The 9,463-nt window shown below is 36.2% G+C and overlaps 1 long non-coding RNA gene across 1 annotated transcript; it reads left to right on the top strand.

Moving 5' to 3' along the window:
* Positions 1-3,260: 3,260 nt before the first annotated feature.
* Positions 3,261-5,378, top strand: LOC147400501 (uncharacterized). The gene is made up of 2 exons (XR_015179012.1): positions 3,261-3,587; positions 5,093-5,378. It is a non-coding gene; the product is annotated as an uncharacterized LOC147400501 (long non-coding RNA).
* Positions 5,379-9,463: the final 4,085 nt, after the last annotated feature.

Below are 9,463 nucleotides of genomic sequence, written 5' to 3'. Positions count from 1 at the left end.
TAATGCCATTTGGACTAAAAAATGCTCCAAGTGAATTTCAAAAAATCATGAACGACATTTTCAATCAATTTTCAAAATTCATAATAGTATATATAGATGATGTCCTAATATACTCAAAATCAATAGACCAACATTGGAAACATCTAGATACCTTTGTCAATACCATTAAATATAATGGATTAGTAATCTCAGCCCCAAAAATAGTTCTATTCCAAACACAGATAAAATTCCTAGGACATAATATCAAAGACGGAACAATAATTCCAATAGACAGATCGCTACAATTTGCAGATAAATTTCCTAATGAAATCAAGGACAAAAAACAGCTACAAAGATTTTTAGGAAGTCTAAATTATATAAGAGATTTTTATCACAATCTACATGTCATAGCGAAACCTTTGTTTCAAAGGTTAAGGAAAAAATCTCCAGAATGGACCAAAGAACATACAGAAGCAGTAAAACAATTAAAACTAAGATTAAAGGAAATACCCTGTTTAAATATTCCAAATCCTCAATCATTAAAAATAGTAGAAACTGATGCAAGCGACATAGGATACGGAGGAATATTAAAACAAAGAATAGAAGAAAGAAAAGAACAACTGGTAAGATATACCTCAGGAATTTGGAACCCTACACAACAAAAGTATTCCACTGTCAAAAAAGAAATTTTGTCCATTGTTTTATGTATTTCAAAATTTCAAGATGATTTGCTCAATCAAGAATTTATTTTAAGAATAGATTGTAAATCTGCAAAATTTGTTTTAGAAAAAGATGTCAAAAATATTGCCTCAAAACATATTTTTGCTAGGTGGCAAGCTATATTATCTATTTTTGATTTCAAAATAGAATATATAAAAGGAGAAGCTAATTCTATACCAGATTTTCTTACCAGAGAATTTTTACAAGACAGACAAGATGAGTGAAAACCCATTAAAACCTAAGTCCAAAAGTTCTTATGCAATGGCAACTGCCTCTCCAGCAAAGATAACCCCAGTCAATCCTCTCCAATTCGGGTCTCCAAGTAACTTATCCAACAAGTTTCAAGTCTTAGGTACCACCAGTCCAATAAAACCTTTTTCAGGATCCATAGCAACCTCTTCAACCCAAGAACAAGAATCCAGTTCTCCCTTTTCTTTAAGACCTCAATACATCTACAAGCCCAATTTAAGCCCAATAATGACACTAGAACCAGAACTAGAAAAGTCGTGCCCAAAGACGATTGCCCAGTCAATCTTTGTCAAACCAAACCATTTCATTTCTTCTGTCCATACCAAGACCCAAAAGTTCTATGAGTTTATCCTAGTAGACTCAGATTCTGCCCTTATCACCCATACTCCAGATAAGAACGATTCAAATAGAATCTCCCATTCTAAGTGCCAGATTCTAAAGATCCTTACACTCAACACCTGGGGACAAAACCCCAACACAATGAAAAAATTTTCTCAACCCTTCAATCCACAATATTACAATTACTGGGATTACCAAAAAGCCTGGTTCAACACCTTTACCTTCCAAAATGATCAATATAACCATTCCTGGTTTTTCCTATTCAACAATCAGATCAAAGTTCAATTTCCAAATTGGTTCGCAGAATGGTGGAACCAATATGGACCCATTCCAGCCATGCCTCCCCAGCACCAGTACAAGAAGGATTTCAATATTTCATCCAAAACTTCATGGCCCCAGATCATTTAAGCCAAACTCCCAATTTACTAACCTTCTTTGCCCAATTTTCCCTAGCATGGATTTGCTGCTGGGAATACTGCATAGGCTCAATATCCCAATATCATCCAATACCAGCATTTTCAAGAAAATTCAAAGTCAAGTGGTGGGTAAATCTACAATTTGACAAAGCCACCAGAGCAGGAGTAACAGCCTGGTTACATAATCATCCCCAGCAATCAAGAATAACTGCACCAAGCTCTTCAGATTTCCCATTATCCAAGTCACAGTTACAATCCAAGTTGGCAGGAGCATCATCAAAAGCTGAAATGCGAAAGCACTTAATGGAAGCATTGTCCCAAGTAGATGAAGATGAAGATCCATATGAAGATTTCACACCTCTCAATGAAGATGATTGTGAGGGTGTTCTCCCTCCATGTCATTTTCCAGAATTATAAAAGTCAGACAAGGAATCAAGAAATTAGTCAAGAAGAATTTTCAAGGACCAGTCAAGAAGTCAAGAAAACCCAAGACAATTCAGCCAGAAGATCATCATCAATAATTAAGTCTCAGGAACCTTCAAGAAAGTCAAGTCAAGTCAAGAGTCAAGTCTTAATAATTATCTCTAGCGGGAAACCGCCCAAAGGCAGCCGCCCATGTGCTGTTAGAGATCAGAAGGAATCTTTGATAAAAAAGAACATTAAAATATTATATCTTCTCTGAAGAAAAGACAAGTCATCCATCCTTATCTTATCCCATATTAGTCAAAAGTATGCCCCCATTTTTCAAAAAAGCAAGAGCCAAGTGTCCAAGTGGATGTCCCATTTCCTATCCATCTCTCAATCTTTACGTCCACTTTCAAAAAGCAATTCTTATCAATCCAAAACAAGAGCCAAGTGTCAAAATTCAAGACCAACACTATTCGGACTCCAAATAAATCATTTGAAGTCCATGCTCTATAAAAGAAAGCAGGAACTTCTTGTGCAAGCATCCGAAAATTATCTAAGTCCCTCTGAGTTCAGAAATCCTTCCAGCCTTCATAACCAAGCAACCCCTTTTGAACCAATCGTCTTTCACCAACAAACCCTTTGTCAACCATAATCCAGAGAAGAAACTATTTTAGGTAACTTTTTTATCAAATATTTCCTGTCTTTCTCTTACTGTTTTATACTGTTTTACTCTTTATAGTTTTGTAAACAAATCTGTAAACAAGTTTGTTTAAGCATAATTTGTTTTGTTATCATGCCTCGTTATAATTTTGGAATACAAGAAAGATTAGAAATCCTAAAATTGTATTATCAAGAATTATATAGTATACATACATCTTATACAAGAGAAAATAGACCAAGAGATCAAGAATATGAGGACAATTATCAAAAATTATGTGAAATCAGACAAGAATATTTAAAGATATTATTATTATAAAATTGTTTCAAAATTTGAAGTAGAACTCAGCTTCGTTCTCTACAAAACCCACCCAACCTTTCTTCATTTCACTTTCTATTTCACCCGATATCGTCAAAAATCAGCCGTATTTGGATACGGAAATTTCGAAACTTTGACCTTGTATTTCATCTGTTTCGGGGTCAAATCGTTTTCCGACGCAGAAGGGAGAAACGTCCGCAGCCTCATTCTCTACATAACCCAACCAAGTTCCTTCCGTTTTCTCGTCTTTTTCACCCCGTATAGTCAAAAATCAGCCGTATTTTTATACGGAGATTTTCGTCACTTCGACCTCGGTTTTCATCGATTTCGGGGTCAAACCACCTTTCGCCGTAGAAGGGAGAAGAGACGAGCACATCGAGATATTCAAAACCACCGGGCCGGTTTCGAAAATCAGCCACTTCGAAGTTTGGTCCGTCTTGATTTCCGCGCCGTTCGCCTCGATTTCCGCGCACGTGCTTCAATTCCGTCGCCTAGTGATTGTAAGGAACTCTCAATTTCTATTAGTAATCTAGATTGTGAAAATTGCATTTAGGATTTTATCGAAAAATTTGGATGTATTTTTAAAATATAGAATTATTTTGTTATTTCAAAAATTCACGCCAGAAATTGCATGTTTGATATGTTTAATTGTATTTTTAATAAATTATACGTGGGTAGGGTATTTTAACGGGTTATTGCCATAAATTGGGTCTTGCGCACTGCTCGGACCCCGTTTTGATATGAAATTTGTATTTTTTTTCAATATTATTGATAGAAATAAATTCTATAGTTGAAAAATGTGATTTAATATTCAATGAACTCATATTGAGTTGATGAATATCAGAAAATGGATATTTTATGAAGAGATTGAAAACTGTAAAAGTCGAAAAAAGGGAAAAAGGGTATGAAACGGTAAAATGTCAGAGTCACACCCGAGGGGTGATGTCTGCATTTTACGTTGTTGTGTTGTATGCAGGTTGGTGAACGGATATCCAGGGATAATATTACTGGTTGCATGTTTATTTACTTTCTGTTAGCGCGAGGCGCTCTGTTATGTTATTTATTTTAGGCCGGGTGGCCACACTTGCATGGTAGGAAACTGGATATCTATTCTCAACCTTGTATTATTAATTTCTCTTTTGTTTTCAAATGAAAATAATATATAAGTAGCTATTTTGTGAGCTGTTAAAGAGTTTGTGAATGCCTGAAGGGATAGTGCATCATATCATCCGGAGTGGTGTACTATCCTGGGATGTACGGTAGGGACCACCAAACTCATACGTGGTATGGGACGCGTATGAGAGTGGAGTCACAACTGGAATCCGGGTTTATTCCTCTCTATCTTTACCAGTGAACTTGTAATGTAAAGGTGGTCGTATACGAATGGTTTGTATATTTGGGAATCACATGTACGCCTGATAGGCATAGACGAAGATGATTAGTCAGTGATCACTAACAATCTATAGTAGTCGAACGTTCTGACACATCGAAAAGAGACCCATTGCTTACGGTCACGTCAAACGGCCAGCCTGAGCCGGATAAATGGTCAACCAAACGTGGTAAGTGCAGCGACCGGCCACAAAATCAGGAACTAAAAGTCATAGAGAAATTGTAACATCATGTCCCGACTGGGAGCGATCCAGTCGTGAATCCCAACACTCTAATTCCAATACTCCACCATTGTGTATTATGTATCTGTTGCTTATTTTGATATATAAAATGAAATGCATGTTTATTGTTTCCATTTGATCAATTAGATTTGTATAAAAAGATAATGTTATAGTGAGTACTGCTGATCGATGTAATGTGAGTTTTAAAATGTTTAGTTGCTCATCCCTGGCTATATGTACCAGTTAATCGTAGTTTTCTTCTGTAAAACTTTGTTTATTTTAAAATGATTCAGTATGCTTATTCGTTCATGTTAGGAGGGGTTACTGGCAGAAATTGTTTGTTTCCCTACTGGGTAACCATTGTTACTCACCCTTTCCTTCTCCATTTTTTTTAGTTTCAGATCTGAAGCTTGGCGAAACAAGTGTAGAACAAGAGCGAGGATCATCTGGTTGGTCAGATAGACAACCAGAGTCCGTCACCTGGTAAGTATTAGGGCTATACCCCCTAGTGGTGTCAGTTTCTCCAGGTAGTCTTATGGATTCTGTCTTGAGTGTTAGGAATTATGTTAGAGTGAGGAATTTTGTATAATCCTGTATATAATTTTTCTTCTTCCGCACTCTGATCTATCGGACATTATTAGACGTATATAGGCTTCCGCTAGTATTATATTTTGTTTGTTATATGCAGGATTCTATGTCGTTTATCAGGTGCAGGTTGAATCGCCTTGGAATGCTAACATAAACAGAGGAGACCATGCCGAAATTTCGAGGTGCCACCTCGTACCTTGAAATCTGACATGGGGATTTGTGTTAGTGTTCGGCGGGGGCGCCACAGATGGTATCAGAGCATAGTATTAGATCCGTATGGGATACAGATCTACTATGTTTTGGGGAATTGACTGATACCACAGTTATTAAAGCGATAATCATAGAATGTCACTAGGAATTTGGTATCCGAGCTCATTAATAATTCCGTATTGGAATTATGAGTTTTTCTGTGTCTAGAAGTTTATAGAGCCTTGTAAGCCTAAGATAGGATTCTAAGTTTATTCTGTTAGTAATGAAAATGGAGTCCATTACTAAGTTCCAAGCTACGATGGTAATTCATAGTTTGGTAAGAGCGATTTTGGCCGTATTCTGATAATTTCCTTGTTACGGATAAACACAAGCGAGAGGAATGGACGAGGCAAAGGCTGAAACGCAATGTAGACGAGACAGATTCTAGACCCGACCACTAACCTAATAGCACAGTTAATGTCGTTCATGGGACAGAAGGTTGTGTCTCATATCAAGTCTAAGGGGAAAGTATGAATAATACAACCACCACCTTGAAGCCAAATAGAAGGAAGACAATTAGTTTCTAATAAGCGATAAACAATTACGAAACTAGTAAATTCATAAGAAAAATAACCATACATGAGGAATGAGATGATAGACATACATACTCGATGGATGGGAGAATTTTATAAGAAACGATAACACATACCACTAAATCAATCGAAAGAAAGAGTTATGATATATTACGAATGTGGCAATTGGGACATAAAGGAGAGCAATGTTCGAGTCAACGTTAGTTGATTAAGGATGTGTGGCTCTGAAAGATGCTAGACAAACCAATGTATAAGACAATAAGACCACCATATTTTAATAAAGTTGATAACGTATTCATGCCATCCCGAACAGACAAGAATAACGATTGGAAGTGAGTGATGGTACAAGACTTACCACGACGATGCAAGGCACACTACTAAATCCAAGAAATGAAGGAGAGCTGGACTTCTTCGCAATAGACAAACACTACTCCACCTCAAGGACCACTACCACAGGTCGTGCCTTTGAAGAATGATAGAATTCTCCAGTCCAAAGGACATGTAAATCCAAGGATGTGATAGTAGAATTTTCAACGATTACGTCTATCAAGATTTGGGGACTTTTCCGATCCGATTGAGGTTAATGAGTGGATTTTAAAGACCTGAAAGATTTTGAGTACCATGTAATACCCAAGAGATCAATGGGTGACGGTGATTACATTCCAGTTGAACGAGGATGCCAATCATTAGTAACGTTTGAGAGGAATATATTGGGGGATGGAGTGTTTGAGTGGGTAGAATTCGAGAGGATATTTGTTAATTGATTTATATTTGAGACTTCTCAAGAAGTCAAACACTAGGAGTTTTTGAGATTAATGCAAGGTAATCTATCAATTATAGAAACTAAGATATGATATTCATTAGGTTGTCACGATATGCGCCCGAGCTTATCCTGACAGATTTGCAGAAGGCTCATAGATTTTTTTTGAAGATTATAACCCTACCTAAAGACCAAGAGGTCAATGATTGAGATTAGCAATTATAGAGATACGATGAATCGAGCTTAAAGAATAAACGAGAAGATATGGAGTTATAGACCTCTAGAGGACAAATTAGTCGACTTTAGACTTCTTTTCCTCCCAAATCAAATATGACCAAGAGGTTGATGTATTCAAGGCCAATCTCCTCCGAATCAAGGTATCCGTAATATAGAACTCCTCCACTATCAAGTTGTAGAGTTTCCCCATCACTGAGTTAGAGAGCAGTTGAAGCTCCAATGATGCCAACAGGGCCAAAGGAATCAACAAGGCAGGTTCAGAGCCTACAGACCCTAGTCTTCCAACTACCCACTCCACAGAGATCTATGAAGACAAGATCATTGACATTGTTATGCGTTTGATCAGGTGGGACATATCAAGAAAGAATGTCCTCTATCACAGGCGCAAGTAAGAGCTATGACCTAGGAGAAAGTACCTATCTCCGACGAAATTTTGGAAGTAATGATTTTTAATTATAATATTAAAAAGTGGAGTTATATTCAACACTAGCTCCTCTAGATCATATAATTCTGTGAAGAGTTTGCACACTTGCTAGAGTTAGAAACCACTGACACAGGTCAAGTATTGAAATTATTTATACCATTGAGAGGCCTTGCGAAGAAAGAATAAGATTTTTGGAAGATCATTTAAGAACTTGCAAAACAGGTATTAGAATAATTGTAAAGTGTGAAAAGACAAGTGATGTTCAACTGGTACGTTAGTCTTTATATCAATAGTCTAGTCAATTACTCATATATTACGCTAGTAGATAAGTAGGTGTTTCTTATATATCCTTCATATCAAGAGCTACTTCTTCGAATATCAACACAGGAAGTAGCGTATCTCTCTTTTCGATTGAAGATGGCTTAACTTTGGGAGGCCTAACGACTGAACTATTAGATAAAGCAGCTCTTGCTTTACAACTTCTTGAATCGATTCTCCTCCTTTGAAAAGATAGATCGTCTTTTTTCCTTTTATCTTTCTATCCTCGGTGTCGATTCTAACTCTTCTTTTGCTTTCTCTTTTCACGATCGCTTTCCAGTAAGAATTAATTATTATTGTTCTCGTTACGTGATCAACTCTTTCTACAGACAAGCACTCACTTCGAGACTCCGATCGTGACTCCTTTTCACTCCTCGAAACGAAAGCGTTATAAATAAAGATAATGATTCCATAGAAGCAGCGACTACCACCCCTACCTGTGCCACATCCATCCTAAAAGATTTAGTAGAGTATAAGTAAGGAGGTGGGTCGATGTAAAATGTGAGAAAGAATAATCTTGTGAAAATGTTGCATTAATGAGGACTTAATGGAATTGTGAGAAAATAGATGTATGATTTATCCCCTCGAGTAAGATCTTAAATTATAAAGGTTATGACAGAGGTTTTGAGGAAATATCGCTATAAGTAGAAATGTAATATTGAATCGAATATACAGACAGTGGTGTGTTGCAGTAAGACTATGCAATGGGGGAGTAATATTCATAACAATTATGAGTAAAACATAATAGACGATGTAATTAATGAGAGAAGTAAAGATGAAGAATAAAGAAAATGTGAAAGGATTGTGGTTGATAGATATTGGTGGGGAAGTGATACAATGTAAATTGATTGTTATCTTAGGATTATACAAATAATGGATTAGTTGGAGTATGGGTTTAAAATAGAGATTAATTAATAAATGTATTGGGCTAACAAAATATGGGAGACATAAGTCTACGAGTTATAAATCAGATTGGTTTGGGACTAACAATAGATGGTAATCGAAAATAAGTGTTGTTTATTATATATGTCGTGTTAGTGGAATCGCGACAAAGCTCAATAAGGTATGATTTCAATTTCGAGGACGAAATTTTTATTAAGAGGGGGAGAATGTAACACCCCGAATTTTTAATTCGTATCTCGAGGAAAAAATAAATAGTGAAATTTTAAGAAAATCTTAAAAGTGGGATTTAGGGGTAAAATTTTAGGATGTTTCTGATCATTTTTAATGGAATCTGACCTCACCATTAAATTCAAAATGATCGAAAAACATATTTTAGCCTGTAAGCACGCTCAAATGCGAGTCCGAATATAAAAGTTGCAAAATCCTCGATTACCGGGTCGGATCAGGCTAAAAAAGTGATTTTTTTTAGAGCAATAATTTTTAAAATTCGATCATACCATTGGGTTCATAACGAAAAATTATTCAACATGGACTATTTATTTGTCATTTTTGGAGATCAGGAAGTTGAATTATCGCCAAAAACGAAAACGACATCAAGTTTATGGGTCACGTCAGGCCAAAAATGTAAATTTTTGATGGAGAGATAATTTGTAGAAATTGACTATACCATTAGATCCGAAATGAAAAATTAGGCGAAATAGAGTATTCATTTGTCAGTTTTGGAATCCGGATGATCAAATTATCATCGATCGAA

The sequence above is a fragment of the Akebia trifoliata genome, chromosome 6 (genome assembly GCF_017979445.1).
Source record: "Akebia trifoliata isolate Shusen 1 chromosome 6, ASM1797944v1, whole genome shotgun sequence".
Classification (NCBI taxonomy): Eukaryota; Viridiplantae; Streptophyta; class Magnoliopsida; order Ranunculales; family Lardizabalaceae; genus Akebia; species Akebia trifoliata.
This window is presented reverse-complemented; position numbering and strand designations above follow the sequence as displayed.